The sequence below is a fragment of the Salvelinus alpinus genome, chromosome 3, assembly GCF_045679555.1.
Source record: "Salvelinus alpinus chromosome 3, SLU_Salpinus.1, whole genome shotgun sequence".
Taxonomy (NCBI): domain Eukaryota; kingdom Metazoa; phylum Chordata; class Actinopteri; order Salmoniformes; family Salmonidae; genus Salvelinus; species Salvelinus alpinus.
The window spans coordinates 11,193,358-11,201,192 of record NC_092088.1 but is presented as its reverse complement, the minus strand read 5'-3'; the positions used below and the strand labels follow the sequence as shown (position 1 = coordinate 11,201,192).

The 7,835-nt window shown below is 42.6% G+C and overlaps 2 non-coding genes across 2 annotated transcripts; one reads left to right on the top strand and one right to left on the bottom strand.

The window, feature by feature from the left end:
* The first annotated feature begins 896 nt into the window (after positions 1 to 896).
* trnar-ucg (transfer RNA arginine (anticodon UCG)) lies at positions 897 to 969 on the top strand. The gene has a single exon. It is a non-coding gene; the product is annotated as a tRNA-Arg (tRNA).
* A 1,512-nt stretch (positions 970 to 2,481) lies between these two features.
* Positions 2,482 to 2,553, bottom strand: trnaq-cug (transfer RNA glutamine (anticodon CUG)). Its single transcript has one exon. It is a non-coding gene; the product is annotated as a tRNA-Gln (tRNA).
* Positions 2,554 to 7,835: the final 5,282 nt, after the last annotated feature.

The window sequence follows — 7,835 nt, the reverse complement described above, 5'->3', positions numbered from 1 at the left end:
TTGACAATGTTCCTGTCCTGGTAAGCAGTCAAAATGTACTTTTGGGTGTCAGGGAAAATGTATGGAGTAGAAAGTACATTATTTTCACTATAATGTAGTGAAGTAAAAGTTGGCAAACATATAAATAGTAAAGTAATGTACAGATACCCCCCAAAAACTATTTAAGTAGTACTTTAAAGTATTTTTACACAAGTACTTTTTGTAAGTCGCTCTGGATAAGAGCGTCTGCTAAATGACTTAAATGTAAATGTACTTTACACCACCGCACGCACACACAAGGGGGTCAAGTTAGTCCGATTTTCATTCACCCGCCCCGACGATCCCCGCACCCTTCCACCAAGATGCGCTATTGACCAGGTCAACGGCGTCTTACGTATGACTATATTATTTCACCCGTCTAGTTGTATTTACAGTGTTTAGCTGCAAACACTCACTCCAGCACGGTGAGCCACTGAGCAGAAAACAAATATTCAAACCGAGTTTTTTTAAAACGAGGCCCGACATCGCGAGATTTCCGTGAATGCTTGCCAAGCAGACTCGGTAGAGCAGACCGGGTTTGATGTTTAAGAATTCAATGAGAGAAGTGAAAAATTATTCCTTCGTTGTTTAATTTTCTCGAAATCTTCTATAGCTAATGTCTTAAGTAACCGAACTTGTTATTACTCCAACCTCGTGAAAGTGACAAACTGACACGTTTTCATTATCGAAGGAGTGCCATTGATAACAGCGCGATAAGACCATTAGACTCGATTGCGTGTTTCTGCACATGAGCACAGCTAGCCAGGCCAGCAGACATCGCCTAAAAGCGTAAATTATATCTTCATCTTACCCCATCATTGATCCAACGTTAAAAGTAGTAGCCTTTAGATGTCTTAAACGTTGTAGTTTTCTACATCGACCGCGTGGCCTAATGGATAAGGCGTCTGACTTCGAATCAGAAGATTGAGGGTTCGAGTCCCTTCGTGGTCGTCTTTTGCTAAATCGTATGGTTACTGTCGCATTTGTAGCTAGGTACTTTCATTGGAATGCGAAAGGGTCAAGATTTGACAATGGCCTGATTCAGCATAAGGCAAACAAGTTAAATGTTCTCATACTGTACACGACCGCATATCATTTCTACCTCTTCTTGCACAGTTGCGGTAGGTAACGACTTCCGAACCGAGTGCACCCTTGCCTCTCTCACCAGTCGTACAGTGTGGGCGTTTCCAGCTACGTATATTAACGTAACTGCGCTACAAATTCCTGTATAGCAGAGTGGCGCAGCGGAAGCGTGCTGGGCCCATAACCCAGAGGTCGATGGATCGAAACCATCCTCTGCTAGTTTTTTCTTCCCGTTCACGCGGAATCAGATGTTTTTTGCTCATTCATTGAATAGCATTTACTTGTAATTTATAGAAAAATAATCAACTCAGCAATCAACTCAAGTGAGATCAGCATGTCTACAAAAACTCAACATAGATGTTTTATCCTTTCAAACAAAAAATGCTAAATGTATTGATTACGTGAGAAAATAGACACAAAGCAGGACTCATTCACTACCTAGATGCCCTGTGGTCTATGTTCTTTGCAGTAGCCTCATTGGGCTTCTCATTAGCCTCTGCTATGATGTCAATATCTTCTGAATGTAGGCCCTGAGGTTTCTCTGCTGGCTCCTGCTCTGCTCTGCTCTGACATCACCAGCAAGGCTCACTGCTTTGTTGATATGGTTTTTATTCTGCCGTGGAAGAAAGAGTAAAAAAATACTGAATTCAATATCTTACTTCAAATAAAATCGAATCGAATTTTATTGGTCACATACACATGGTTAGCAGATGTTATTGCGAGTGTAGCGAAACGCTTGTGCTTCTAGTTCCGACAGTGCAGTAATATCTAACAAGTAATCTAACAATTCCACAACAACTACATAATACTCACAAATCTAAGTAAAGGGATGGAATAAGTATATATACATATAAATATATGGATGAGCGATGACCGAGCGGCATAGGCAAGATGCAATAGATGGTATAAAATACAGTATATACATATGAGACGAGTAATGCAAGATATGTAAACATTATTAAAGTGGCATTATTAAAGTGACTAGTGATCCATGTATTAAAGTGGCCAATGATTTCAAGTCTGTATGTAGGCAGCAGCCTCTCTGTGTTAGTGATGGCAGTTAAACAGTCTGATGGCCTTGAGATAAAAGCTGTTTTTCAGTCTCTCGGTCCCAGCTTTGATGCACCTGTACTGACCTCGCCTTCTGGATGGTAGCGGGGTGAACAGGCAGTGGGTCGAGTGGTTGTTGTCCTCGATGATCTTTTGGTCTTCCTGTGACATCGGGTGATGTAGGTGTCCTGGAAGGCAGGTAGTCTGCCCCCGGTGATGTTGTGCAGACTGCACCACCCTCTGGAGATGCATTAACACAGCGCAAATTTAGTTAGGACAAATGTTCGGTGGAATACATGTGACAAATCTTCATGGTCGTGATAAAACATCAGGTTCTACCGAGATTTGAACTCGGATCGCTGGATTCAGAGTCCAGAGTGCTAACCATTACACCATAGAACCACATTTCGCAGTCCATACTGCAACATCTTATGAACTATTGGAATCTCGTGTGTCATTATATGTACAGCAGATACATTGTATACAACCAGGAAGCTGACAGCTGGCTGTTTGGGAGGCAGTCGATATTGAAGGGGGCCAGTGCCTTATCCATTAGACCACTGGGGCGCATTAGAAAATATATATGTCGGAATGACCATAGGGGCTGCAAATTCATATTTGTACTGTCGTGTAAAAGCATTCTTTTCAATCTACAATTTCCATAGAGATTTTCACAAACGGCGCGCGACGGCCACGCAGGGCCAGCACCCTGATGGTAAATTTGACCAAGGACATGGCATGGGTTAGCGAGAGTTGGCAAACCAGCTATCTACCTTTTCATGTTGGCACGTGGTCGCATTTTAGCTACCTACCTGACTAGCTAACTTTCATCTGACTGGAGCAATGTCTGTCTCTGGTGTACTTCCTGAGCTATCTCTGGTGGAGACCGACAATGTAGTTATGTCTGTGTATACTCGTGTTGCGGTTATCTTCCACTTTTTAAATTGTATTTATTTAAAAAAAACATTTTTAAATCACCATCCGTCAGTCAGTGGCGACAGCTAGCTAACTAGCTATTTGCGAAAGGATATATTGTCATACTGCAGCAAGCACTTTTAAAGGCCAAAATAATCAATATTCTCTTATAGATCATGGTGATAAACTAGCCTCTGAATGAATAATATAAATTACTTTTTAAACAGGTCAACATTCACAAAGCGGCTGCGCCAGACGGATTACCAGGACGTGTACTCAAAGCATGCATGGACCAACTGTCAAGTGTCTTCACTGACATTTTCAACCTCTCCCTGGCCGAGTCTGTAATACCAACATGTTTCAAACAGACCACCATAGTCCCTGTGCCCAAGAAAGGGAATGTAACCTGCCTAAATGATTACCGCCCCGTAGCACTCACATTTGTAGCCATGAAGTGCGTTGAAAGGCTGGTCATGGCTCACATCAACACCATCATATCGGAAACCCTAGACCCACTCCAATTCGCATACCGCCCCAACAGATCCACAGATGACGCCATCTCAATCGCACTCCACACTGCCCTTTCCCACCTGGACAAAAATAAGTACTATGTGAAAAATACTGTTCATTGACTACAGCTCAGCGTTCAACATCATAGTGCCCACAAAGCTCATCACTAAGCTAAGGACCCTGGGACTAAACACCTCCCTCTGCAACTGGATCCTGGACTTCCTGACGGGCCACCACAAGGTGGTAAGGATAGGCAACAACACATCTGCCACGCTGATCCTCAACACTTGCGCCCCTCAGGGTGCGTGCCTAGACCCCTCCTGTACTCCCTGTTCACCCACGACTGTGTGGCAGAGCACGACTCCAACACCATCATTAAGTTTGCTTACGACACAACAGTGTTAGACCTGATCACCGACAACGATGAGACAGCCTATAGGGTGGAGGTCAGAAGCCAGGACAACAACCTCTCTCATTGTGAGCAAGACAAAGGACTATAAGAAAAGGAGGGCCAAACGGGCCCCCATTAACATCGACGGGACTAAAGTGGAGCGGGTCGAGAATTTCAAGTTCCTTGGTGTCCAGATCACCAACAAACGAAGGTCCAAATACACCAAGACAGTTGTGAAGAGGGCACGACAACACCTTTTCCCCCTCAGGAGACTGAAAAGATTTTGCATGGGTCCCCAGATCCTCAAAAAGTTCTACAACTGCACCATCGACAGCATCCTGACCGGTTGCATTACCGCCTTGTATGGCAAACGCTCGGCATCTGACCGGAAGGCACTACAGAGGGTAGTGCGTACAGCCCAGTACATCACTGGGGCCAAGCTTCCTGACATCCAGGACCCACTAGGCGGTGTCAGAAGAAGGTCCAAAAAATTGTCAAAGACTCCAGTATTTTTTTTACTTTAGTTTATTCCTGAACTGCATTTTTGGTTAAGGGCTTGTAAGTAAGCTTTTCACAGTAAGGTTGTTTTCGGTGCATGTGACAAATAACATTTGATTCGGTTATAAAACCGTTGCTAACGTTACCTGGCTTGAGTAAAGATATATGTGGCAAAATGACTCTGCCACGAGCAGCGCGCGAGATCTTGAGATGAGCAAGATGCAACAATGCAATACATTGACAATATGGTCAAACTATCTACATTATCCACATTGAAACGTTTTGTAATTGTTAAAAATTATGAATTTGTTTTTGTCTTTTGTTTGATAAGGTTAAAGGGCAGTGGTGAAACTTCACACTTCTGCTAGGGGGGGGGGGGGGGGATTTGCAGTTCAATAGGACAGAATGGTGTTCATTGTTCATCTGTTAAAGGGGCAGTTCGAAATGTAATGCGGGGGAGGTTGGTCCAACTCCTAGGAGTTATTAATAAAAATGCGGGTTGAGGGTTCACCGACCACCACGGACAAACTCACTCTCCCTGCCTGTTTCATTACACTACGATCAGAGCCGTCTGCAGACAATGATCAGCTAGGGGGAAATCAGATGTTCAGCATTTTGATGCCATATTAATAATTATATAAAATAATGCAACAAATTTTCCACCATCAGGTTTCTGTGCCAATGCACCACACAACTAATAAAAAAAATCATACTGACTTCGGGCACTTCAATATCATGGTTTTCAACAACTCAATAAATAGACTGTCAATCTCAACAAACAGAAAATACATTCCTTCCTACCTTGTGGGCTTACCCAGTATAAAAGGTTGGTTTGACAATCTCCGAATGTCATTAAACTTTTTGGTGATTTGTTTGGATTGATTGATTTTATTTGTCAGTTAAAAAAATACATACTGTATATAAGATTTGTCAAAGTGACCAGGATTGCACAATAAAGTCGGGGACTTATTTCCATGTGGTCCCTATTTTTTTTACTAAGGCACTGCATCTCAATACAAGAGGCGTCACTACAGTCCCTGGTTTGAATCCAGGCTGTATCACATCTGGCCGTGATTGGGAGTACCACAGGGCGGCGCACATTTGGCCCAGTGTCGTCCAGGTTTGGCCTGGGTAGGCCATCATTGTAAATAAGAATTTGTTCTTAACTGACTTGCCTGGATACAGACGGAAAAAAATGCTTGACCTCCAGATGAGTATGGGAGGGGAGTTTAAGTACAATTCTTACAAGCTTGTTTTGGCTGGTCTGTAGCTTATTCTTTAGATGTTTGGGGCTGCTGATGAACCATGACATACAGGCAAAATCAAAGTTACACTGGACTAGCGCACTTGAGCCTTTAAGGTGTCTATAGCTAGGTTTCCACCCAATTGGGGACAGTTTTTATGTCAATATTCCGTTGGAGCCTGGTGGGAGGAGCTATAGGAGGACGGGCTCGTTGTAATGGCTGGAATGGCATAAATGGAAACAGAGGGAAACATGTGGTTTCCATATGTTTGATGTGTTTGATACCGTTCCATTTATTCCATTCCAGCCATTACAACGAGCCCGTCCTCCTATAGCTCCTCACACCAGCCTCACCTGGAATTTTCTAAAATCTGCATAAAAATCATATGCATATTTTCCCATCAGAGTTGTGTTTCCATCAAATTCACTTATTACGGATAAAGTGTGTTCTAGCCAACAGCTCACAGATACAGTGTGGGTATAGCCTACGACACAATGAGATTATTATGGATAAGAGCAAAATAATTTGTATTTGTCAACGGCAGCCAAGCATCGATCATCACGTCACCAGAATAAGACCCTGGATATTTATTGAAAGGAGCTCTTTCACCAATAATAACTTATTTCATCTGTAGCCTATTAAACTGCATCCCATGATGTCTTTGACATGTTTTATCCAATTTAACTCGCATTAAAAGGTTGGATGGAAACCTGGTTAATGTCAAGCCATTTTGAGGATGATGGAATTATATTTTGGACGAATGTGCGCACGTCTACAGGAGACTTCTGAAGTAGCCTAATCAGATGAAAACATTGTGACCAGATGCGTTTATGCCACATATAAAACGTAATACATTTTAAAAGTTAAATGTTAATATGCTATATTGAAGAATTTGGTTCTAAGTGCGTAAGGAATAGCCGTTTGGATTGGAGAGGAGGCAGAGTGTGTTAAGCTTTCCTGAATAACCGGGTCTGCCAGGATCATATGTTGCCACATTATTATAGGATGACTTGGCAGAATGATGATCTGAAACAGACAGCACATCTCAGTATCTAAAGTAAAAATACAGCCAGACTAGTCTGCGACTGTGCCTTTCTAGACCTTATGAACTGTCCAGAGTAGGCCCACAACTGATCCAAATGGAATGAAACGTTCAAGTCACAGAGCCGAGAGTAGGATTTTGTACTCACTTGAAATGCTTCATTCCATTGTGGTGTTGTAGATTAGTCTGGGTAGGATACTTGTATTGTCCTTAAACAAAATCAATAGGGAAGCTTTTTGAGCTGCGTACTTCAAGCTTCACTGTATTTTCATGCGCAATGATGCACCTTTGCCTTGTTCTTGTGGATTCATATAGAACATTTATGCAGCTTTTAATGTTTTTATGTGTGGTATGGTTGCTAGTTAGCCTATTGCAGATCTGGACAAACTATCCACCTACGACTATTGTCACTATGAATGGTGGATGGAGGGCAGGATAGAACAGACTGGTAGACTATATTGGCCTGTGGTATAGTAAAAGTTAGTGCGTGGAAAAGCGGAGTGCACAAGGGAAGTACCAAAACAGTACCAAGTACCACCCCCCTCCCGTAAATTTCGATCTGTCCTTAAATTACTAAGTCGGATGTTGAGGTCCTGGACTGGAGTGGTTACACGTGGTCTGCGGTTGTGAAGCTGGTTGGACGATTCACTAAAACGACGTTGGAGGTGGCTTACGGCAGAGAAATGAACATTAAATTCTCTGGCAACAGCTCTGGTGGACATTCCTGCTTTCAGCATGCCAATTGCACGCTCCCTCAAAACTTGAGACATCTGTGACATTGTGTTGTGTGACAAAACTGCACGTTTAGAGTGGTCTTGTATTGTCCCCAGCACAAGATGCACCTGTGTAATGATCATGCTGTTTTTAATAAGCTTCTTGATATGCCACACCTTTCAGGTGGATGGACTATCCTGTCAAAGGAGAAATGCTCACTAACAGGAATGTAAACATATTTGCGCAAACCAATTGAGAGAAATAAGCTTTTTGTGTATTTAGAACGTTTCTGTGATCTTTTATTTCAGCTCATGAAACATGGGACCAACACTTTACATGTTGCGTTTAATGTGTATATTTATGTTGTATC